Below are 25,727 nucleotides of genomic sequence, written 5' to 3'. Positions count from 1 at the left end.
AACTCAAATAGAATGGGCAACTGGAGCTGGAAAGCAAAAAGCTGGCTCTGGAAGAGAGAAAAATCCAAATGGAGCATGAAATGAAGTTGAGGGAATTGAATCTAAAGGCTAAGAGTTTAGAGTCTACTCCCTCTGGTGGCAGCACACTGTCAGTGCCGGTAGAATCAAGGGTGTACATACCAAAAGATGTGGTGAAAGAATGTTTTAAGAATGATGACATAGGGCAGTGGTTCAAAGCCTATGAGGTAGCCATGTCTTCCCACTGGTTCCCTGAGAAAGATTGGGGAGCGGGGTTGTGGGGACGGTTCCTTAGTGAGGGGCGGGACACACTGCTAGACTTGCCTTCAGATGTTTATAATTCTTATCCCCATATGAAGGAAGCTTTAATGACTAGGTATGGGTTAATCCCTGAGTTGTATAGGCAAAGGTTCAGGGGTTGCACAAAGATTCCAAACAGTACGTATGTTGAGTATGTAACTTTTTTTTGCAGAGCACTGGATGGTTGGGTGAAGGGTAGCAAGGTTGATGATTTTCAAGGGCTTCTTGATTTAATGGCATGGGAGCACTTGTCCAGTAATTGTTTTCCTGAGCTACGCCAGCACCTGATTGATAGTAGGCTGACTAAACCTAGGAAGCTTGCTGAGGAGGCGGACCGCTGGGTCAGTACCAGGGTCCACAATGGTCCAGTGGGAGATTCTGCCAAAGGTGGGCAGGGTCCCCAGCAGAAGAGTGGGGGGGACAGGGGTAACCAGAGGGAGTTCCCAAGAAGGCCTCTCAAAGTAATCCCCAAGGGAACCAAGGGAAAGGTTCTCAGTCTCCCCCACCCCAGAAGCCGACCGGGGCCCCGACAGCCCCCATGTTCAAAGAGGGCCCCCAAAATGTTACAAGTGTGGTGAGCTGGGTCATTTTGCCAATGATCCCAAGTGTCGCCAGTTTGGTAAACCAGCACCCCCTGGTGCAGCCCCCCGGCAGATGGCTAGTGTAGCCCTGGGTGGAGAGATGGGTGTCCAAGGAGGGTGGGGTCCCACAGAGATGTCCCTTGTCTCATTAGGAGACTGTGAGATGGTCCCCCAAACACAGCTGCCTGATAACACTAAGAAATACAGGCAGTGGGTGACCATCAATGGCCGTAGAGTTGAAGCTCTGAGAGATACAGGAGCCAGTGTGACAGCTGTCAAGTGTCACCTGGTGTCTCAAGAACAGGTGGTCCCAGGAGCATTCTATCCGGTTGTTGCCGCTGACAACACTTAGAGTCACTGCAAGGTGGCTCAGGTTCCCTTTGAGTGGGGGGGGTCTCTGGTAATCTTCAGGTAGCTGTGAGACCCGCCATGCCTGTAGACTGTCTGTTAGGGAACAATTTGGAGAGCTCTCCGTGGGCTAAGGTGGAGCGGAGTGCTCATCTGGAGATGTTGGGTATGCCTGATTGGGTGTGTGTCACCACATGGTCCATGGCAGCAAGTAGAGGTGCTCAAGTGGTCCTGGAGTCTGAGAGGGAGGCCCAGGGACCGGCCTTCGAGAGAGGAGGCAGGGGGCGCGGGAAACCGGCCCCTGAAGTTCCCACGGTCTAGGAGGAAGCAGACCTTGAGAGGGATGCCCTGGAGCCTACAGGGGAAGAGATAGCTGAACTGGGGGACCTGCCTGAGCTGACCCATTGGCAGCAAGAAGGAGGCCCCTCCAGGGAGGACTTTTGTAAGGCGCAGAAAGAATGCCCTTCTCTCGTGGGTATGGGGCAGCAGGCTGCAGCCCAGGCCGCAGGTGATCAGTCTGGGTCACATTTCATTTACTGGGAGAACGACCTCCTATATACAGAGCCTAAGGTTGCTGAGCCTGGGTCAGCCCGTGCGCTGGTGGTACCCCAGAGCTTCAGAGCCTTCCTACTGGGGCTGGCTCACGATGTGCCATTGGCAGGACATTTGGGGCGGGACAAGACCTTTGAAAGTCCCCTCAGATGGTTGATGCATATGAGGGGTGAGAATCCAAAGCTGTTGAGGTGGTCCATTCCCCTACAGGGTATGGATTTCACGGTGGAACATCGCCCTGGTACAGATCACGCCAATGCTGACGGTCTGTCTAGATTTTTCCGCCTTAGTGATGAGGAACTCCCTGGGGTAGGGTAGTTCTCCCCACATTTCAGCTGGAGGGGACACTTGTTAGACCTGGCACCTTGGCGTGAGTCTCCCTCCCACTTTTCATTTCATTGTGCCTCATGTTTTTGCTGGTGTTAGCTGCTCAGCGCACTGTGCCACTGCCAACCAGTGCCACAGTGCAAGTACTCCCTGTATAAAATGTATATGTTGGTTGGATTCCATGATTGGCTTATTTGGTTTACTGTCAGACCCCAGTAAAGTGCACCAGGGGTGCCCAGGGCTTGTAAATACAAATGCTGCTGGTGGGCTTGCATCACTGGTTGTGCCACCCACAGAAGCGGCCTAGTAAAATGTGTCAAAGGTCTGCCATTGCAGAACCTGCGTGCAGTCTGGTACTGTCATGCTGACTGGGCAAGTGCACCCACTTGCCAGTCCCTAAACCTTCCCTTAACTTCATATTAGTCACCCCTATGGTAGGCCCAAGGGCAGGGTGGATTGTAAGCATAAGGTAGGACAAGCCCTGATGTGTGTGGCATGTCCTAATAGTGAATTACAGCCATTTTCGTTTTTCACTATTGTAAGGCTACCTGTTCTCATAGGCCAGAATGGGCTGTTAGAATTGTTACATTCTATGATCCTAACAGACCCAGGGAACATGGTAGAAATTCGAGTTTAGTATGCCGGAACTCAGAATAATAAAATACATCTTTTAGTAAAGTTTATTTTAATATTCTGTGTTTGCAAATGCCACTTTTAGAAAGCTGGTATTTGCTTGCCGAAGCATTTCAACCCGCCTCTGCTAGGATGTGTATCTGCTGTCTGGTTTCTGTGAGTGACAGGGCTGGGGAATTCCAGGAGACAGGCTGGGGCAGCCCGGTGGTGAATAGAGAGATTTACATCCAGATGGGTGGGAGGAGTACACCTGGACTCTGAATAGGGCTGTGCCTTTCCACCACAATGCTGGCTCCACCCCCTGGGGAGCGTCTGATGTCTCTGCCCTGCATACCGAAAGGAGAAGCAAGAGTCCGGTAAACAAAGTACTCCAGAACTGGGTTGAACTGGGCAAAGGCCCCCTGGCCTGCAAGAACAAAAGAATTGCACTAGAAGTATTGGGACCCTGCTCCCAAGAAACTAGATCCTACTTGACAAGAAGAACCTCTGCCTGAGGAGAAGGAACTGGGAAAGCTGTAAGGAGGAGTACTGTCCCTGACCTGGGGGACTGGCCTGCAGTGGTTACCTTGCTGCTGAAGAAGAGGAGAAAGACTACAAAGAAACTTTACTTCAACTTGTGCTTAAAGATCTCCAAAGGCTTGTGAGTGAGCTTGCCCCCTGAACGAAGTCCCAGGACCAGTGGTCTTCATCCGCCTCGCAATCCGCTGCTTGAAACGCTGTTTTTAGCATTTTCCGAGGCCGGGAGTTGTGTACGCTTCGTACCGCCAAATCGTATCCAGCAACGCACTGTACCCGCCTGTCCGCCTCGAACAACGCGTCCTACGATCCGTAGATCGCACCGTGACTGGCTGACTTCACCGCGTACAATGCTGCGCTTCATCGAACTATCTTGGTGGGTACGACCTGCACCCTGCGCTGAAGTCAAGGCTGCCATTCGCACTGAAGGAGGGAGTACGCACCATACGTACGCTCCGCATCGCAGCCAAAGACTGAGAGCTGCTCCCGCAGTACTCCTCGTATGCCGCAACGAACCAAAGCACCGTACAATGTCCCGTCCCCTCAAGCAACGCGACTCAGGGCCCCAACGAGCCGTAAGCTCGCACCGCGAAAGGAGGACATTGCAGCGTACAATGCTGTGCTTTCACCCCAGCATCCGTGACGAACTCTTCAAAACTAAGGTACTGTGTACGTTCGCACCGTAGGGTGTACGCTTCGCACCGAAGTATCCGCAACGCTTATAGACTCCTTCTGTAGGCCAATTTATCCCCGTACGGGCCGAACTAAGAAGAACGAAGTACACAGAACTTTTAAAATACGCTGGAACAAAGAACTGTTTATTGCTAATAGTATTGTGGGCCTTTTTATCGTTATTTGGTCTTGTGCTAAGCCTAATATAAAATACTTATTTTTCATAATCCCTGTGTGGAGTCCATTTGTGGTGTTATCACTGAGTTACTGTATGTGGTCACAAATGCTTAACCTATAACGCTCCGAGATAAGTCTTGTCTGCTCGCGCCAAGCTACCTAGAGGGTGAGCAAGGGTTGTTGTAGGAGTGTCTATGTATGGGAGAAGTAATGTTATTAAAATGATGGTATTCCCCAAAATACTATACCTCTTCAGAACTATTCCTTTAGAATTTCTTGCTCTATGGTTTAAAAAGAATGAAAGGATGTGCTCCAGGTTTATGTGGAGCTATCACAGATCTAGGAGAGCGGCCAAGTGGCTGACCCTCCCCATATTGCGTGGGCGCTGGGCCATTCCAAATGTTTTACTTTATTACTGGGCATGTATTCTGCAACATATGGGGGTACTTTCAGTTGGAGACAAGAGTCAGCGCTCAGAGGCGGTCAGCCCAACTATTTATGAAAATGGTATTGGGGAGGATGCTAAACATTGCTTGGTCAAGATCTTAGAACCTAGCTATTATAAAAAGACTAGATTCAAGACAATTCAGGCGGCTTATTTGATTTGGAGGAAGGTGGGTAGCAAATTTCTAATTCATAATATCAACAGCTATACACCCTTTTCGGCCTCTGGGATCTTGCCTCCAATCTTTCAAGATCAAACCATACAAAGATGGAGCAACCTCGGGATCAGACCGTGGGGGATCTGTGTCATGAAGACCAATTAGCCTCTTTTACTTTTTTACAAGAGAAATATGGTCTGGACAAACGGGATTTCTTTAAATACTTACAGCTTCATAGTTTTGTAGATAGCAAAACACAAGTTTTGGTTGGGGAATATGGGAAGGTATTATTAGTTGAATTAATTCAAAAGAAATCCCGAATAGGGGGGATTAATCAGATTTTGTTGGAATCCCCTCCTGATGATTTATTTAATCAGAATGATAAATGGGAGCAGAAATTCGGGAAGGAGGGTATTAATATTGAATATTCACTTGAAGTAGCAAACAAGACTCTATTATCAGGTAGCCTTCGGAGCCAACATTTCATGTCCATTTTTGATCTTTATTATACACCGGCAAAAATAGCCAAATGGGGAGGGAATGTGGGCGGCTCCTGTAGCAGATGCGGGACGTTATCAGCAGATACAGTGCATATGTTTTTTTCTTGCCCTATGTTAATGACATTCTTTCAGGATGTGGAACTTTTTTTGACCAAGGTTTTAGGGCTTCCTATATCTATCTCTGCAGACATGGTCATTCTGGGTGTGGTGAGGAATGGGAGCTGGTTGTGCGCTGTTACTGGGCTTGTCTTTATGGCAATGGCCATAGTTCGATTATGTATCACTTCCAATTGGATTAGCCCTCACCCCCCTACTTTCTGTAACTGGCATTCTAGGCTCTTAGCTGTATATAAAATAGAAATCTCAGTTTATCGGTTAAAAGGACGAAGGAGACTGGAAAAGTGACAAAAACTGTGGGCCCCAATAACAGACTGGCTTCAGTAACATGAGTATTGATGGATATCAATTGTTGGTAGTCCCCTTAGGTGTAAACATGTAAATATGTAAATATGCTATAACATTTTGTCTGGTGGTTAATGCTATGTATGATTTGATTTGATTTTTAGATATTCAATGTGTTATCAACTATATCTATTTTCGTGATCAAATGCCGGTGTATTTAAGATGATTTAAGGGTAGCATCTCCCTTGTTGCACATATTAAGGAATTAGGCACAATGTGCCAATATGAAATGAAATGTGGATTCGCTTTTTGGTCTTTTTGTACATACTCAGGAGCCAGGCACAATGTGCCAATTCAAAATGTGAAATGTGTTTTCTTTCTATGTCCCCTATGTTTCCTTTTACTCTTTTTCTGGTATTTCTTTTTTTCCTATATGTGTAAGCATCAACAATAAAAAAAAATTCAAAAAGGAGGCATTAATACAACCGATCTTCTATCGATAGAATTTATAAAGTCAGACAAGGCTCTGGACAGGGAATCCACCGAAGCCACCTGGGGCTCAATTCAAATTGCAAATAAAGTCTTGAAAGAATGGGAAAAGTTTAAAGCATGGGGCATACGAACCTCCCAGCAGTACAATATAGGATATCCGCTCCCACTACTCGCCAATAAACGACAAGGAACCAACAGCAACTAAGAGAAAAGATCCTCGGTGCTCAGGGGAGCTCGAGGTCCATCACCCCATAGGGAGCAGGTGCCGAGCATACAAAAAGGCATCAACTACCATCATCTCATTATTCTTGCACATCCCCAGATTCTTAGAACTATCAACATAGCCAGACCGTCACAATGACAAACCAACCCATATAATAACCGGGAAAACTGTGATAAAACAACCCTGAGGCTATGCTCATTGAACATCAACGGGCTGAACAGTAAGGTAGCCGATGTCAAATTTCTTGCTTATCTAAAAACCTTCAATATTGTCCTCCTGCAGGAAACATGGTTAGTGGACCCATTTTAACTACAGGGGCATATCTGTTTCCACACCCCAGCACTGAGGAAATCCAAAATTTAGCCACCTATCAGGGGGTCTAGCCACCTACATTGCCATTACAAAAATTAACAGCGCTCAGGAATTTCCATCCTCTTTATCATCTGTAAATACTGTCAAGATCCACCTAAATCTTAACGACTCTAAGGAGGAGGTGTTATTGGTTATTACATACATAAACCTGAAGTGGGAAAAACAAGAGTCAAAAATCCTAATCGAACACTTGCTTCAATCCATAATTTTGCAGAGCACTTCCAACCTCAACCTCTCTGGTGATCTAGCCCAACAAATCTTAGGAACATCATCAAATGACAACATACAGGTCCAGTCCTTTAATTGGAACATACCAGCTCAAACCAAAAGCAGCCACGGAAGACCATCTAAGACCAGTTTAGAGCTGTTAGAAGACCTAGAGCATATCGGCCTAAGGGAATTAAATGGAAGATTTGCTGACGACACCCCCCCCGGCGGCATCATTTTACACGGAATTCCAAAACTCCACCATAGACTACACTCTAGTTTCTCTTTCATTTTTTCGACATGCAACAGGCTTCTATCTAGGAGACAAAGGGGACAGTGACCCAGTAAGTTTCAATTCAAGCTCTGCCGCACAAACCAACACTTAATCCTGTTGATAGGCACGCCTGCCATACCATAAATTTTAAAAGAATCCAGTCGTCCTTAGCAAACTCCAGGGAGGTAATCCTGGCAGCGAAATCACAGCTAAATGAGCTTAATTATCCTACTGATACCCCTATTAGTATATTGGAAAATTTCACGGCTTTGTTTGCAAATTCCTTCTCAACCGTAGACAGACATTTCCCTCTCAATGATCCAATGGTCCCAGGGAGAGCCACGCGCACACAGTGGACCAACATAAAACTACTCCAAAAATCTTTAAACAAACTTTTAAGATCATTGCGGCTCTGCCCTGGAGACCAGAATCTAAACCATCAACTTTGTAAAATAAAGGCCAAAATTAAAAAACTCAGATGGGACATCAGTAGGTCCAACAAAAACAAATTCTGAGCAAAACTCTACCATGACTCCAAATGAATCAATAGCGTGCGTTTCTGGTCTACCATCAACAAAATTCCGCAACCGCCACATGGAGGCTTATCATCACACTGCACAGAGAACTCATAGATAACCTTTTTAGAATCCCATTTCAATCAACAACCACCTGGATCACAAGCATTTCCGGACAATCAGTTAGCTTCTTCCACTCAAACAGCGAAGAATACAGAGGAAGATGACAATGGAATCAATGCTGTTTTGATTAGGAAGCAAAATTCAAAAGGGAGGAAAGAAGGGGCACCGGGGCCAAACGGGATTTCACCAGCTCTTTTCAAACAAGACCCGAAATATTGGTAAAAAACACTAGCCCCCCTCTTCTCTACCGTCAGGCAGCCCGGGCTCCTACCCGCATCATGGAAGGGCTCCATTATTTCACTGATTTATAAGGCTGGCGACAAAACCTCACCAAAAATCTACAGTCTGATTGCACTATTAGATGTGGAGGCAAAATACTTCGCAGGCATCCTACTCACAGAGCTACAGGACTGGGCAAAAGAGAAAGAAATAATCCCCCCTTACCAAACAGGGTTCTGCAGAGACAGTGGTACAACAACTAACATACTAACTATGTCACTACTTATCGATAAGGCAAAATTATCCAAACAAATGCTTAATTTCTGCTTTATTGATTTCAAGGCCGCCTTCAAAAACGTCAATCGAGTAATACTGTGGAGGAAACTGGCACTCTGGGGAATCCCTCTTGATAAATCTTCATGGATCACTGACAGAATATCGAGGAGAAGAATATCGACCTACAAAAATATCGAGGAAAAAATATAGAATGCCAAAATATCGAATCCCTATCTACAAACAAGTAAGTACAAAAATATCGATTCCAAAATATCGTTGTAAAAAATATAGTTGGTCAAAATATCGAATTTGTAAAATATCTTAAAAGTAATGTAACATTAATGATATAATAAATAAAATTAACTAAAACATACTTAAAAATACTTAAATAACTTTAAAATTAATAAATAATTAATGTAAGTAAAAAAAATAATATTTTTAACACATATATATATTGACATAATATTAATTAAAAATATTCAAGATTTTTAGAGTAGGATAGCGGGCGGGTAAAATTGACTATTACCACTCTAGTAAGTGCAACAGTAGGGAAAGGATTGGATAGCGGGAGGGTAAAAATTACTATTCCCACTCCAGAGAGTGCAACAGTAGGGAAAGCGTTGGATAGCGTACAGGTAAAAATTACTGTTCCCACTCCACAGAGTGCAACAGTAGGGAAAGCGTTGGATAGTGTATGGGTAAAAATTACTATTCCCACTCCACGGAGTGCAACAGTAGGGAAAGCGTTGGATAGCGAGAGGGCAAAATTTACTATTCCCACTCCACTGAGTGCAACAGTAGGGAAAGCGTTGGATAGCGGGAGGGTAAAATTTACTATTCCCACTCCAGTAAGTGCAATAGTAGGGAAAGCGTTGGATAGCATAGGGGTAAAAATTACTATTCCCACTCCAGAGAGTGCAACAGTAGGGAAAGCGTTGGCTAGCGGGAGGGTAAAAATTACTATTCCCACTCCAGTGAGTGCAATAGTAAGGAAACCGTTGGATAGCGTAGGGGTAAAAATTACTATTCCCACTCCAGAGAGTGCAACAGTAGGGAAAGCGTTGGATAGCATGAAGGTAAAATGTACTATTCCCACTCCAGTGAGTGCAACAGTAGGGAAAACGTCAGATGACGTAGGGGTAAAATTACTATTCCCACTCCAAAGAGTGCAACAGTAGGGAAAGAATTGGATAGCGTAGGGGTAAAAATTACTATTCCCACTCCAGAGAGTGCAACAGTAGGGAAAGCGTTGGATAGCGGAAGGGTAAAATGTACTATTCCCACTCCAGTGAGTGCAACAGTAGGGAAAGCGTTGGAAAGCGAGAGGGTAAAATTTACTATTCCCACTCCAGTGAGTGCAATAGTAGGGAAAGCGTTGGATAGCATAGGGGTAAAAATTACTATTCCCACTCCAAAGAGTGCAACAGTAGGGAAAGCGTTGGATAGCATAGGAGTAAAAATTACTATTCCCACTCCAGTGAGTGCAATAGTAAGGAAAGCGTTGGATAGCATAGGGGTAAAAATTACTATTCCCACTCCAGAGAGTGCAACAGTAGGGAAAGCATTGGATAGTGCGAGAGCAAAATGTACTATTCCCACTCCACTGAGTGCAACAGTAGGGAAAGCGTTGGATAGCGGGAGGGTAAAATTTACTATTCCCACTCCAGTAAGTGCAATAGTAGGGAAAGCGTTGGATAGCATAGGGTTAAAAATTACTATTCCTACTCCAGAGAGTGCAACAGTAGGGAAAGCGTTGGATAGCGTGAGAGCAAAATGTACTATTCCCACTCCACTGAGTGCAACAGTAGGGAAAGCGTTGGATAGCATAGGAGTAAAAATTACTATTCCCACTCCAGTGAGTGCAATAGTAAGGAAAGGGTTGGATAGCATAGGGGTAAAAATTACTATTCCCACTCCAGAGAGTGCAACAGTAGGGAAAGCATTGCATAGTGTGAGAGCAAAATGTACTATTCCCACTCCACTGAGTGCAACAGTAGGGAAAGCGTTGGATAGCGGGAGGGTAAAATTTACTATTCCCACTCCAGTAAGTGCAATAGTAGGGAAAGCGTTGGATAGCATAGGGGTAAAAATTACTATTCCCACTCCAGAGAGTGCAACAGTAGGGAAAGCGTTGGATAGCATGAGAGCAAAATGTACTATTCCCACTCCACTGAGTGCAACAGTAGGGAAAGCGTTGGATAGCGGGAGGGTAAAATTTACTATTCCCACTCCAGTAAGTGCTATAGTAGGGAAAGCGTTGGATAGAATTACTATTCCCACTCCAGAGAGTGCAACAGTAGGGAAAGCGTTGGATAGCGTGAGAGCAAAATGTACTATTCCCACTCCACTGAGTGCAACAGTAGGGAAAGCGTTGGATAGCGGAAGGGTAAAATTTACTATTCCCACTCCAGTAAGTGCAATAGTAGGGAAAGCGTTGGATAGCATAGGGGTAAAAATTACTATTCCCACTCCAGAGAGTGCAACAGTAGGGAAAGCGTTGGATAGCGTGAGAGCAAAATATACTATTCCCACTCCACTGAGTGCAACAGTAGGGAAAGCGTTGGATAGCGGGAGGGTAAAATTTACTATTCCCACTCCAGTAAGTGCAATAGTAGGGAAAGCGTTGGATAGCATAGGGGTAAAAATTACTATTCCCACTCCAGAGAGTGCAACAGTAGGGAAAGCGTTGGATAGCGGAAGGGTAAAATGTACTATTCCCACTCCAGTGAGTGCAACAGTAGGGAAAGCGTTGGAAAGCGAGAGCGTAAAATGTACTATTCCCACTCCAGTGAGTGCAATAGTAGGGAAAGCGTTGGATAGCATAGGGGTAATAATTACTATTCCCACTCCAAAGAGTGCAACAGTAGGGAAAGCGTTGGGTAGCATAGGAGTAAAAATTACTATTCCCACTCCAGTGAGTGCAATAGTAAGGAAAGCGTTGGATAGCATAGGGGTAAAAATTACTATTCCCACTCCAGAGAGTGCAACAGTAGGGAAAGCGTTGGATAGCGTGAGAGCAAAATGTACTATTCCCACTCCAGTGAGTGCAACAGTAGGGAAAACGTCAGATGACGTAGGGGTAAAAATTACTATTCCCACTCCAAAGAGTGCAACAGTAGGGAAAGCATTGGATAGCGTAGGGGTAAAAATTACTATTCAAACTCCTGTGAGTGCAATAGTAGGGAAAGCGTTGGATAGCGTAGGTGTAAAATTTACTATTCCCACTCCAGTGAGTGCAATAGTAGGGAAAATAATAATTTAATATGTTATTAAAAATAAATTAATTATTAATACCAATAAAAAAGTATTACAATTAATTACCAATAACAAAATATTTAATAATTAATTAATTATAAATACCAATAAGTTTTTTTTAAATTAACTACCAATTAATTATTCATTAACAACCAATTAATTTTCAATACCAAAAATTATTAAATACAAATAATAACAATTAATAATTAATTAATACGATAATAATTAGCAATATACAAAAATAATTTCAATAATTAATTATTTACAATTAAATTACTTCCCACCATATTCCCCTATAAACCCACAACCCGCTACAAATAATAAATTAATACAATTAACATAATTATCAAACAAAAAATTAATACAAATTAAATACTAATTAATACTAATTAATTACCAATTATTAATTAATTAACAACCAATTAATTTTCAATAACAAAAATTAATACATAATTAAAAAATACCAATTAATAGTTAACAGTAAATTAATTATCAATACCCAAAAATATTTTCAATAATGACTTCATTATAATTAAATTACTTCCCAGCATATTACCCTATAATCCCACAACCTGCTCCGAATAATACATTGATACAATTAATATAATTATCAATTAACCAATTAATACAAATTAATACAAAATAATTACCAATTATCAAAATGTAATTACCAATTAATAATTAATTACAATACATTAATTATCAACACCAATTAATAATTACTTAATAACAATTAAATTACTTCCCACCCTATTCCCCTATAAACCCACAACCCGCTACAGAAGTAAAACGCAAAATTAAATTTAAAATAATTAATAATTCTGAAAAATTATTATTTAATGTACTATAATTAAATTACTTCCCACCCTAATCCCCTATAAACCCACAACCCGCTACGGAATTAAATTACACAAAAATTAAATAACATAAAATTCATTACTTTAAAAATATTTAAACATACATTACAAAAACTAATATACACTTTTAACACATATACTAACATGCAAAACACTTTAAAAAAATCGATATTAATGTAAATTCGATATTTTTTAATGTCTATATTATGTACTTCGATATTACTTACCTGCAATTCGATATTTTTAACAACTATATTATGTCCATTCGATATTATGTTCATTCTATATTTTAGACTTGATATTATGTCCATTCGATATTTTTTTTCTCGATTTTAAGACTGTGCACTGCCTTCAAACCAACACATGGATACAGGTTAAACTAGGCAATGGCTCCCATCTCTCGAGGCGTATACCAACCACCAAAGGACTCAAACAGGGATGCGTGCTTGCACCAACTCTGTTTAACCTCTATATAGCAGACATGACATCAGCCCTCAGCACCTGCAACGCGCAAGCCCCACGATTTGGCGGCAAGCCATCTCCAGTATGTTATACACGGATGATGTTGTACTGGCAAGCCATACTCAAGTTGGTCTACACAGTTACTCAATAAGATGCACGAATATGCAGTTGAAACCCACCTAGAAATAAACATCAATAAAACAAAAAACCTGACATTCAACAGCAAACGACGGTCTCACTCCTGGTCTTTGGAAAAAAAACATTTGTGAACACCTCAGCGTACAAATAACTAGGGGTAATCATCGACAAGGGTGGCCAATTCACCAACCAACTTGAGGCTATAAAGAGGAAAGGGATGGTGATAGCGACAACACTAAGGCAATTTAAAACAAAATTTACTGGGCCTATAATTTCCCCTCTGCTTTGGGTAGCGCAAGCTAAAATTCCACAATTGATAACTTTTGGCAGCGAAGCCCTTTGGGGCATGGACACCAAATTGCTGGCTATCACCCTGGCCAAAGCATATAGAGTCATGTTAAACCTCCCGTCTTACGTTTCACCTGAACAGATTCGACTCGACTCAAGTTTAGCCTAACCAAACAACTTTTTGCAAGGCAAGGTTCCAATATCAAGTGTTGGCATAAAATAAAGATCTCTCCCAAGAATACACTGAACCATCAAATCTGGCAAGAACTGTGCAGCACATCCACCTCGCCATCTAAAAAAAACTTGGAGGCGTCACTGGCCACTACTAGATTAGTCGATTTATGGGAAACCCAGACTACCCACTCGCACTTCAAGTATGTAGTAAAAAAGGTCATTAAGAGGCTTTCTCTTGCTGAAGAGAAAGCTGCCTTTGCCCCTAGGATCCACGCCTGGATGACATTGAGCGGCTACAAACTACTCAGGCCGCATACTTTAATCTAGGGTACTCAAGGAAGACCAAAGACACATTTTTAAAATACTGACTAGGAATCCTGACAGCCATACTACACCTTCCACCCTGGCAGAGAGAGAACCATGGATACTCATGTAGACTATGTGGGAACGGAATTGAGGATATAGAGCATCTAATATGCTCCTGCACAAAATTAAAAGAGGAAAGGGTAGTCCTATTAAAAGCACATCTCAACTAGCGAGGGATTCGAACTCAGAGACAGCCTGTGATTGCTTGCTTCCATCCCAAGGACCCATAGGTAAATGCGAAGTTAGTAAAGTTCCTGTTATTAGCAGCATCTAAGCAAGGATCAGCGGCACCCTGACCAATTGCAAAAACTATACAGAGCTTTGGCTTTCATAACTGCAACCTGTGAGTACAGACATTGGACCGTCTCCAGTACAACCCGAATAAGGGCCTCTCCTATTCTGGAGACTCATCAGTTTTTAGAAACGCATTTCAACTTGTTTTAATATATATGACTTTTACCAATGTGTATTTTTTAATGGTTTTAACTAATCAAAAACAATAAAAAATTATTTACTTACCTAGATAGGGGAAACTAGTAACTCTATTTAATGAATTACTACCAATCAGTAGCCTTGAGATATTACTTTTCCCTGGGCCACCTGTCATAATATGGAACTTCCCAAAATTCGTAGTTAAATCCAATTTGCACATAAAAGTCACAAAACACTACAAAAGTGTGAAGTGCTCTTGGTGTGCAAGCGAAACATACTGAGTAATCCGCATACAGCAACACAGGGATAGATACACTGACAATCTTAGTTACATCTCCTGAGGCACTAACTAAAAAGGAATTCAAACCATTAATATAAACAATACATAGTATCAAGGCAAGGATGCAGTCTTGTTGCAAGTCCCTGGCCAGAGTGAAAGGCTGTGACAATTGTCTAGATGGGCCAAAGCAAAATTGAGCAGCTACATTTTGATGCAGATTGTAAAGGAAATTAATCAGAGCCACTTCAATACCAAGTTCTAACAACAGCAGCCATAACTTCATGCAATTAACACAAGCAAAAAATGTTGAATATTCCATGAAGGCCTGGTACAGTGGGCAGCATTTGTAATGGTGTACATGCAATGATACAGTGTAGGTTCAGGCACCGTTCCACTGTACCCAGCCCTGAGGGAAAACTTTATTGAATAGGGCTTAAAATCTTACGTTGAATCTCATATTGTTTTAGGTGGGATAAAACACTCTTCCCAAGATCTTAACTGAGCTGTCAATTAAGGATGTAGGCCAATGGCATTTAGGAACAGTGCAGTCCCCTTTGTTAAAAATGGGAACGATGAGTTAAAGGGCCCATTATATTAATTTTCTTTTTCCCTTTAGGTTGCTTCATTTTTAGCGTCGAACTTATTTGCTTTATAATCTAGACTATTACATTTTATTTTGTAATTTATAATTGGCCCAATGCCCAGAGTACGTGGACAACCATCTGCCACTGCTACTGAGGATACCTCCACTCCAGACCAGGAACACGCCTTCAGTGAGAAATACACTCCTGCAACTCCAGATGGTAGTCTGGTCCAGCTTGTCTGCCAGGGCAGATAGCTCCAGTGGGTCTCACGCAGCAGACACCTGCATCTCCTACCACAACTGTTACCACACCTCAGCACCTGGATACGTCCAAGTCCAGTGTCCAAAGGAACATCACCCCAATGTTGTGCCCCCACCAGTCCTGGCTGTCGGTGACCCAACATCACCACCATCTTCAGTTCAGCCAAGACCCAGTAGGATGGGGCACACTGGGTCAGAGGCACAGGGTAGTGGGGATAGGGTTCGTAGGAGGAGATCTGTGGGCCAGCAAAGTGAGGCCACTGGGTTCGTTGACACCCAGGCTGCCATCGACTAAGTCTTGAGATCCCTATTCAGTCCCAAGAAATGATGGGCCATGTCCTTAGAGAGCTTTGGGAGATGAAGCAGTTGTAGAGAGAGCACAGTGTTCAGATGTAAAATATAAACTCTAATTTGGGCTCTCTGAATGGGGTGCTGCATGATTGTATTGTGCATATGCGCAGAGCTTTTTCAAGAACATCTTTGCTTGGTTTAACATCATCTGGGCTATCCACATATACCTCAGCCACAGGTAGAGAGGCCCTGCCAAAAAAAGGAAACACCTGCACCCAACGCAGTCCCTGCAACTATGGATCTACTAGTCCCCCTTAGGAGGGGACGTTCATCCAGACCAGCAGGAGAGGATGGCAAGACCTCAACACCACCAGCAAGAGACACAGAACCTAATTTCCTCAACTGTGTGACTAGCATTCACTCTGTAGACTATTTTCTGGACACTTTACTTTTTTGATGCCAGTTGTATCTCGTACACTGTCTGTATTTCAAACATGTTTGGCTCTTCAATATTAGTGTCATTCACCATGATTGACTTTTTCCTATTTGTTTTTTATTCTCATCTTGATTTTTTAATTTTGTTTTGTTGAATACATTCAGGTTAATATTCAAAATATTGTTTGCCAATAAATACATTACATCTAGATAATGATTTTTACATTTAAAAAATAAATAAATAAATAACAAATTCAACAAATTCCAGACTTTGCCACCATGGAAGAATGTGCTATAATTTTAAAAAAATCATATTAAATAGGTAAACTATTATTAAGTTATGTCGTCAGTAAGAGCCAGATCTTCTGCTTCACAATAGGAATCTCACAGCAATAACACCAATAGTGAAAATCATGGCATTACTCCTTTTTTGGCTGCAGGATAATTCTAACACACTGTTGCAGTATCTGGTGGAATGCCACAACCAGCTTTCAGTGGTGTGCTACAAGAAGTTCTCTCTTCAATGATGATATACATCATTCATACATTTACCACAAAATGAAGATTTTGCCAAAGTGAAGGGAGATTAATATGCTTTGGGGCAACTGCCACAGATGGTTAGAGCAATTTAAGCAGCACATATTGGTTTGCTTGAAAACAAGTCTAATGCAATCTTAAATACTTTAATTAAATTACTGTGCAAGTTGTCTTTGTACAAGATCTGTACATCCAAAGTTTGTGTGTCTTTGATAAAATCAACCCATGTTATCACTGTACTTCACAACAGCAGTAAATAGCTGCAAATGTTACCACTTTGAAATGTCCAAATGAAGATGACATGGTGAAGCAACCTAAAGCAGATTAAAACAAATGACTAATTTTGAGGACACATTTTCTTATAATATTCAAACATAAAAAATTTAAATAACCACATTAGTGAATATGTCAAAACTTTGATCAACAAACATCTGTGCCCTGCATTTTCCTCAATTTTCCCTTACTAACAAATGTCCAGCACAGACTTTATACTCATTAGAATAAAAGTTGGTTCAAAATGTAATGTTAAAATATGTAAATATATACTCACACTCATGAGCAAGTTGTCAATATCATCTTGACGTATGTCTATTCCGTCCTCCTCACAACTATCATCTTCATTTGGCATTTCAACATCCTCACCTGGTGGCTCATCATGGTTTACTTCCTCTGCAATGTATGGGATATTCTGTTACAGGGCTATGTTGTGTAACATGCACCATGGGATGGTAATTGTGCACAACTTATCAGGTAAGTTGAGGAAGGCTCCACCAGTCTTATCCAGACATCGAAATCTGGCCTATAGGAGCCTAAAAGCCATCTCCACTGGATTCTGTGTTCTTCTATGTGCCTCATTGAAATAGACTTACCCTGGTGTTGTTGGATTCCTCAGCAGTGCTAGCAACCTTGCTCAGTTAGAATAAGCTGAATCTCCTACATTTAAATACATTTGCCCAAAAATTAAAAAAAATATATCATTAAACTTGGACATAACAAAAAATATATTGACAGATTGTGCTTACCTACAAGCCAGGCCCTCTCAGGTCCAAGTTGTGAGATTTGCAGGGATATGGTGCTATTCCGTAGTACAAAGGAATCATGTGTTGATTCTGAAAAATGCACACACATGCTCGTGATTTACAAATTTGGTAAGCACACAACTTGCACATTGACTGACTGTGGTAGACTTGTTCTCTGTCATGTGGTGGCACTAAGGCCATATGTGCGCCATCACTCGCTCCAACCACATTGGTAGATGACCCAAAGCATAAAAACCTCCCTTCACATTGGCAAAAAACTCAATTCATGGAAATTGTATGAAGGGTGTCAGAAGTATAATAAAATTAGACTTTGTTCCCCATTATGCCGGAGGTGACTATGGTCCACTCCAGAACTTGTACACTATACTACAACCTTACAGGATGTCCTCTCTGCTGGCCATTCTGTTAAAATCCCATGGCTTTTGTACATCAAGGAGTCATTATATGAAACTGGGGCTCCTGAGTTCTGGGTGAATCCAGACATTGCTACTTCACCTTCAAAAACAGCCTTGAAAAAGCTCTATTGTACGGCATTGGAGGCCAAAGCTCTAAGTAGAACAGATCTCCAGAGAACATCTCAAGAATTCCTGGGCATTAAGGACCTGATAGGATGAAAGGCATTTGTGGATCAAGTGACCATTCCAAGTGACAGAAAATTGTATTTTCAGTTTAGACTGGGGACTCTCCTGTTGAGGCGCTTTTACAAAGCATTGGTCTGCAGGGGCAATTGGCTCCTGCCTCCTCTGCTCTATTATAACTGAGCGTGTGTCCTTTTTGCCTGTCCAACATACACAAGATCCTGCATACATTGGTTAGCCCCTTTCTGTAGAAAATTAGGCCAGTACAGCCATCTAGCTCCTCTCCGTATTTTGAGGAAGGAGTCTATCTTAGTTAGTTGGACATTTCACTCATACAAAACCATAGAAATTCCACCGTTATAGTTAGTTCAGCTAACTATAACTCGCGCCCCCGCAATGCACTGCTGATGACGTCACATATGACATCATTCATGACATGGTCAGTGACATCACTGATGACGTCACTGATGACATCACGTCAAAACGTACTCCCATGAGTGAGTGGGAAACAAATTTTGAAGCTTGTTGTTTTCCACAGCTTTTCCCTACTGAAAAAGGTAGACGATATGATGAACGACCAGTTCAGATTCTAGCTTCAGAATACCGTACTTTACAACTGTACTCAGAACAACCAAGATTTCCTCAATGTATTTCAGAAATGTTTCATCTTGAGGAAATTTGATTTTCGATCACGATCGCATTGAGCCGCCATTTTGTGCTCTGCCGCCATTTTGTGTTGCCCTCACTCAGGCAGCACGACGAACAAAGTCTTTTCTGGTTTTCCTGCAATATTGTGTCAAAATAGCCTTGTGCCTCTGTTTGCGAAGCTGGTGTTAGAGACTGGCCGAGTACACTAATCCCTGTCTGGTTTTCCTAATCCCTGTCTTAACTATCTGTTGGTTCACACTATTCTCTTCTGATCTTATCTTGTCTTCAGGCTTTCGCTGTCCTCCGCTCGTATTCTCTTGTTTCACAACTGTCCTCCAAAACACACAAACGTCACTCGCCACCTGCAAACCAGTTACAGACATGTTAATACCTTAACCTGTGGGAGGGATGGCAAACACCGTTGGAGGAGAGGCTTCTTCGAGTTACTCGATATCTTTGTTTTTCAACCTTTTCTATTGGACATGTTCTATTTTCGAACTTTCCTTATTGGTCCTCTATGTATGTTTTAGGTGTGTTCTTGGTTAATGTATATGTTATCTATGTACTATATAAGATTGTGCGCCACAGAGTGAAGTGGCAGTCTCCTGAGAACATACCTTGTGTACTTCTAGGACAACTGTACTAGCTGCAGCTAATAAAATCTGATCTTTTACGCCGACAGAGTGTCCCCGTGTCTCTGTTAGCTGAAGCAGGAGAACCCAGGAGATTAAGGCGTACCCTGCGCCGCCAGGCCCAATTGGTTCTGGTTCTTCAACTGGCGCCCAACGTGGGACGGCTTCAGAGGTAGTGGTTCTGCCTGAAGGTCGTGAGGAATCCCGCAAGAAATTCCTGGAGGAATCGCGAGCCACGTCAAGCGACCCCTGTATGTCAAAAGTGGTCCGAAGGTCTTTTGCAGCATGGTTACTCCTTCCTGACGGCTACTGACGACTGCTGTCCTGACTACCGCCCTGCCTTGGCCCTCTTTCCGATGATGTATGGTAAAGCGAGACGATAGACGGGGCCTCTGTTGGTGTAAGAAGACATCTTAGTTAAGTATTGGTGGGTCGCTCCCACATTTGGTTCTTTGGTCCTTAGGTTCTTTGGTTCTTTGGTTCTTTGGTTCTTTGGTTCTTTGGTTTTTTTGGTTCTTAGGTTCTTTGGGTCTTTGATTCGGGTATTGCAATAACCGTAGCCGAGGGGTAAGTACACTTGTGCTGTGTTAAGCATTTAACCCCGTTGATGTTTGTGAACAGTCCAGTGAAATAACGATGCCTGGTCTGACTAAGTTTGAGAAACTTTGTTGTTTTGGTTGTAATAGGGATTCCCGGCTGGAGGACTCTTGTCCGATTCCTTCGGTTGGAACTCCCACTTATGAGCTCTATTCTAAACATGGAGTTGGCCCCATTGCCTTTAACGAGGCATGGATCCGATACACGAAGAATGATGGTGTTTTAAAATGGCCAGAAAATGGTAGTTTTCAGCCTGACATACTAGATAATTTGGAAACTATTTTATTTAAAAGAAAAGCCCGGCTGGCAATGTTTGACTCTTTCCGCCTTTGGCGTAAGGAAGCCAAACAGAGAAAAATTAAGCAAGAAAAACGAGATAAGAAAGCACAGAGTATGACAATTATACAGGCTGCTCAGCAACTTAGAGATGATGAAGTTGATAATGCGATCGAAATTTCATAGAGACAGCCTCGTATGGCAATAGATAAATGCTATCCGATGTTGCCAGCTTCCCCTTCTGATAAAAGAAAGGATTTAGAGGAAGATCCCTTGATGTCTCACCTGCTAAGATTGCCTCCGCCCTATGTACAAGGTGCTAATGCACCCCCGTTGTTACAGCCTGTTCAGCCGCCAGTTGCGCCTCCGCTTGCTCCGGCTCTTCCACATTTGCCCCCTCAAGTATTGCCGCCTTTGCCAGCTTTGCCTTCGACTCCTTTACCTTCAACTTCTACGCCTTCCGCTCCTCCGGTAATTACTGATTTTTCTTCAGTTAGTCCGCCTAATACCTTGTCCCCTATCCTTATGTCCAATTCTCCGTCTATGCGTAAACGACTCACAGATACGATCTCTGGTCTTTTATCACCTTTCTTTGAGGCATTAAATGTGTCTCCGGCTTTTTCTCAAAGACAGTCTCGTTTCCAGCTTCCGAAGAACGAGAAAGGTTGGACTCTCTTGCTCGCAAATGGATTGAGAAGGTTCCTCGGTATAGTGTACTCGACATTATGCCTACCTTCTCACAGTGGAATGCGCCTACGCAGAGATATGTCTTCAATACTATGTGTGATACTCTTGTTAAAGGTTGGGAGGATATGGATTTGGGTTCGGTTCCTCAGGGTCTGTTAGATGTTCAGGCTAATTTTGATAAGGGTCTCATTGTGGGTTCTAAGGTTGAGGACGCTGTAAAGACACTTGTTTCCTTTAGAACCTTATTTACTTCACAGACTTTTCTTGATTATGACCCCTCAGTTAGGTTGACACTGAAAAATTATCCAATGAGAAAGGTTCCTCCGGTATGGAGAGAAGAGGTTCCGGCATCAGGTGCTAATCTAGCTATTTCTGCTCATTTCCAGCGTATATGGATACATGTCCCCTGGAAAAGATCTGAAGTCTTGGCTCTTAAACAGTCTTTACCGGATCCTCGTAAGAACCCTGCAGGTTATTATAAAGAATTTTCACAGACTGTTGATGCTTGCATCATGAATTTAGCAGATATTGATGTGTTGATGGGGAATGTAGTTCCACAAGCGTTATGGGCTAGGATTCGTAAGGAGAATCATGCACAAGAATTAGGTGCTGATTGGGATGCTATAATTGCCGCAGATAGAAACCAAGTGGGTGGTGCGAAGCCTGATGCTTTGATTTCAGAACACCCTGGTAGGATTATTTCATTAATGAAAACGGTGATGCCTGCCTTGAGAGTTAACTGGGATAAACTAGCCGCGTGTAAACAGAAGAAAGATGAGAGTGTCTCCGATTTCTTCACTTGTTCGAGGAGACATTCATTGATCACAGTGGTCAGGATATGACTACGGACGGTGGACAGCGATTATTTGTAGATAAGTTCGTATTTAATTTGCTTCCCGAGCTGTCGCATAAGCTGAAAGACTCTGAAAGTTCATGGGCTGTTTCTTCTTCAGCTCAGATATTGGCTACTGCTCAATATTATGAAAATAGAGATAAAAAAAAAGATAAGCAAGAGAAAAAGACTAAAGAATTGAAAACTAAGGTTCTCTTGCAACAGGCTTATCCACCTTGTTATGCTCAGCCCCAGTTTCAACAGCCTCCGCAGTTTCAGAGGGTGTATCAAAAGCCTGAGCCATATATTCCGCGACCTTTGTTAGGTCCTAATCAATGTGCCTATTGTAGAGAGGAAGGTCATTTTAAGAATAGTTGTCCGGTTTTATTGCAGCGTAATGGGACACTATCTGCTCCACGAGGTCGTGCTGGCCTCCAGTCAGCAAACAGAGATAGAGGTCGAGGTATATTGACCCAAGAACAGTGTTCCCTTCCTCCCTCTAGTTCCGTGAATTACTTTGATCAGCAAAATGCTCGGTCTACACAGTATTACAATGAGGATTGTTATGTTGGAGACGGGAATGAAAGTCTTCATGTTAACTAGGACAGCCATGGACAAAGTAAGGGAGTTGTGCCGATTCCAGTAGATCAGAATGGACCTTATGTTAATGTCACTACAATGGGTATTTCAGAGCCATTCCTTTTAGATACTGGTGCAATGAGAAGTTCTATCATTCATTCAAAACTCCCTGGGGCACCTTTGTCTGGCTTAACAAATGTATCTGTAGGTTTTTCTGGTGCCCCAGTTCGTAATCCGGTTTCTTGCCCTTTGCCTATTTCAATTGGCCCTTATGATTTAGAAGTTCCGCTTCTCTTAATGAATAGTTGCGGCGAGAATCTATTGGGTTTGGATATATTGAAAAGACTGCATGCTACAATATCTTGTTCTCCTTCTGGTGTATATCTCACTTTAGGACAACAACTGACTTCTCCAATGTATTTGTCTAAAGATCAATTTCCACCTGAATTGCTTTCTCTTCCTACAACGCTTTGGGCCACGGGTCCAAATGATGTTGGTTGTCTTGAAATTCCACCTTATGTATTTACCCTCAAGCCCCTGAAGGTGAAAAAGCGCTTTTGGAAATCATTCATGATTTGATTCAGAAAGATGTGGTTGAGGAAACGAGAGGTAACATATGTAATAGCCCTATTCTTCCTGTTCTTAAACGCACTGATCCTTCTCAGCCTCCTGTTTATCGTTTTGTAATTGATCTTCGGAGGTAAACAAAATTGTTGTACCGCAGTTTCCTGTTGTCCCAGGTATCACTGCGTTGTTGACGATGATACCTTCTACAGAGGTTTGGTTTTCTGTTATCGATCTGAAAAATGATTTCTTGAGTATTCCCATTGCTGAAGAGAGTAGGGATATTTTTGGCTTCTCTCTTGGAGGCCGAAGCTTCCGGTTCAAGCGCGCACCTCCAGGCTATTGTGAAAGTCCCTCTATTTATAGTCAAGCTCTGAAATGTCATCTTGATGCCTTTTCCTTGCCGTCTGGTGCTGCTCTCATTCAGTACATGGACGACTTGCTAATCGCTGCTGATTCAGAGGATATATGTAAGAAAGTGACGGTTGCATTGTTGCGACACTTATCCAATCTTAATCTAAGCTTCAATATGTTCGTCGAGAGGTCACCTACTTGGGTCATCTCTTATCAAAGGAGGGAAGACGAGTAACCCCAGAACGTATCCAAGCAATTGCACAAATGTCTGTGCCATCCACACAAAGAGAGGTACGTGCCTTTCTGGGCATTACTTCCTATTGTAGGCAGTGGATCCCTAACTTCTCTCTGTTGGCCAAACCTTTGTTGACACTCACCTTGAAAGATACGCCTCAGCCCCTTCCATGGACTGACGAATGTCAGAGGAGCTTTACTGACTTACGTGCTGCTCTGTGTTCTGCTCCTGTACTAGGTACTCCCGATTACAGTAAACCTTTTACGCTCTATGATCACGAAAGAGAAGGTTGTGCGTTGTCAGTTTTAACGCAGCGCTTTGCAGATAAACAGCGGCCATGTGCCTATTTCTCGGCTACGTTAGATCCAGTAGCTAAAGCATTGCCTAGTTGTTTTAAAGCGACAGCAGCAGCAGCAATTTTTATTCGACAGTCTGCTGGAGTGGTGCTAGATAATACTCTCATTGTTATGGTGCCACATGCAGTGGATACTTTGCTAAACAGAACAAAAACACAGCACCTTACAAGTGCTCGTTTGTCTGGATATGAGCTGACGCTTTTGGCTAGTCACGTGCACTTCAAAAGATGTAATACTTTAAATCCAGCTACTCTGTTGCCTCTTCCAGAAGAGAAAGGTGTTCAGGAACAACATGATTGTTTCTTTCGTACTGAGGAAGAGACAAAAGGTAGAATTGACTTAACAGATACGCCATTAGTGAATCCGGATGGAACGCTATGGGTAGATGGTTCTTGTTTTAAGCTTCCTAATGGAGAGACAACTTCAGCCTATGCTGTTACTACTTTGCATACAATCGTGGAAACAGCACGCATCAGACATAATTCAGCTCAGGCAGCTGAACTGATAGCCTTAACAAGAGCGTGTGTGTTATCCAAAGGAAAAAGAGTGAACGTGTACACTGATAGTCAGTATGCTTTTGGTGTGGCGTTCAATTTTGGACGTTTGTAGAAAGAAAGAAAGGGGATTCCTTACTTCCCACGGCGCTAAGATACAACATGGTCAGTTGGTGACTTGAGTCACTTGCTTTGCCTACCCAGATAGCAATCATGAAGTGTAGCGCACATAAGAAGATTGTTGACGGTATTGGTCGCGGGAATGCATTTGCAGATGAGGTAGCGAAAAAGACAGCCAGAGATGCTACAAGTCGCATGTATGTTGCAGGCCCTGCAAATTGGGTCAGAGAAAGAGGAATGTATGAAGCTACAGTGGAAAGTGTGAAATCAATTCAAGAAGAGGCTACAGAGAAAGAATTGAGGAAGTGGAAAGAAAGTACAGGAATGTTAGATGAGATGGGATGTTGGGTAGAATTATCCGAGCACCAACGTTGGCAGTTACCAGATGCCTATGTACTACCTGTAGTTACTATGGCGCGTGGTCCAGCCCACCTAAGTACGAAAGGAATATGCAAGCTTCTGGCTCCAGTATGGCAAAATGAAGGAATCCCAAAGTGTGCAGACAATATAGTGAAACATTGCACTATTTGCTTAATGTATAATCCGGGAAAGGGAACCCCAACTCCAGCAGGTCACTTTGCTCCTCCGACCTATCCATTTGATGTGTTGCAAATCGATTACATTCATATGGAACGATGCAACAATCTCAAATATGTTCTAGTGGTGGTATGTGCCTTTTCCCGATGGATAGAGGCGTACCCCCTGAAAGACAATACTGCTTTATCTACAGCCAAAGTACTTCTAAATGAGTTTTTCCCTAGATTTGGTTTGCTGCGCATTGTCTGGAGTGACAATGGGAGCGAATTTGTGGGCCAGGTCATGCAAAAAGTTTGTGCAGGTCTTGGTATAAGACAGAAGTTCCATGCGGCAAACCATCCACAGTCAGCGGGTCTAGTGGAGTGCTACAATGGTACTTTAAATCTCAAGCTTGCGAAAGTGCAGGCTAGTACAGGCCTTAGTTGGCCCGATGCACTACCTTTGGCTCTTCTATCCACCAGAACGGCTGTACATTCTCGTTTGGGACTTAGCCCTTATGAGGTAGTTTTT

Source organism: Triturus cristatus, chromosome 5_1, assembly GCF_964204655.1.
Source record: "Triturus cristatus chromosome 5_1, aTriCri1.1, whole genome shotgun sequence".
NCBI lineage: Eukaryota > Metazoa > Chordata > Amphibia > Caudata > Salamandridae > Triturus > Triturus cristatus.
This window is presented reverse-complemented; position numbering follows the sequence as displayed.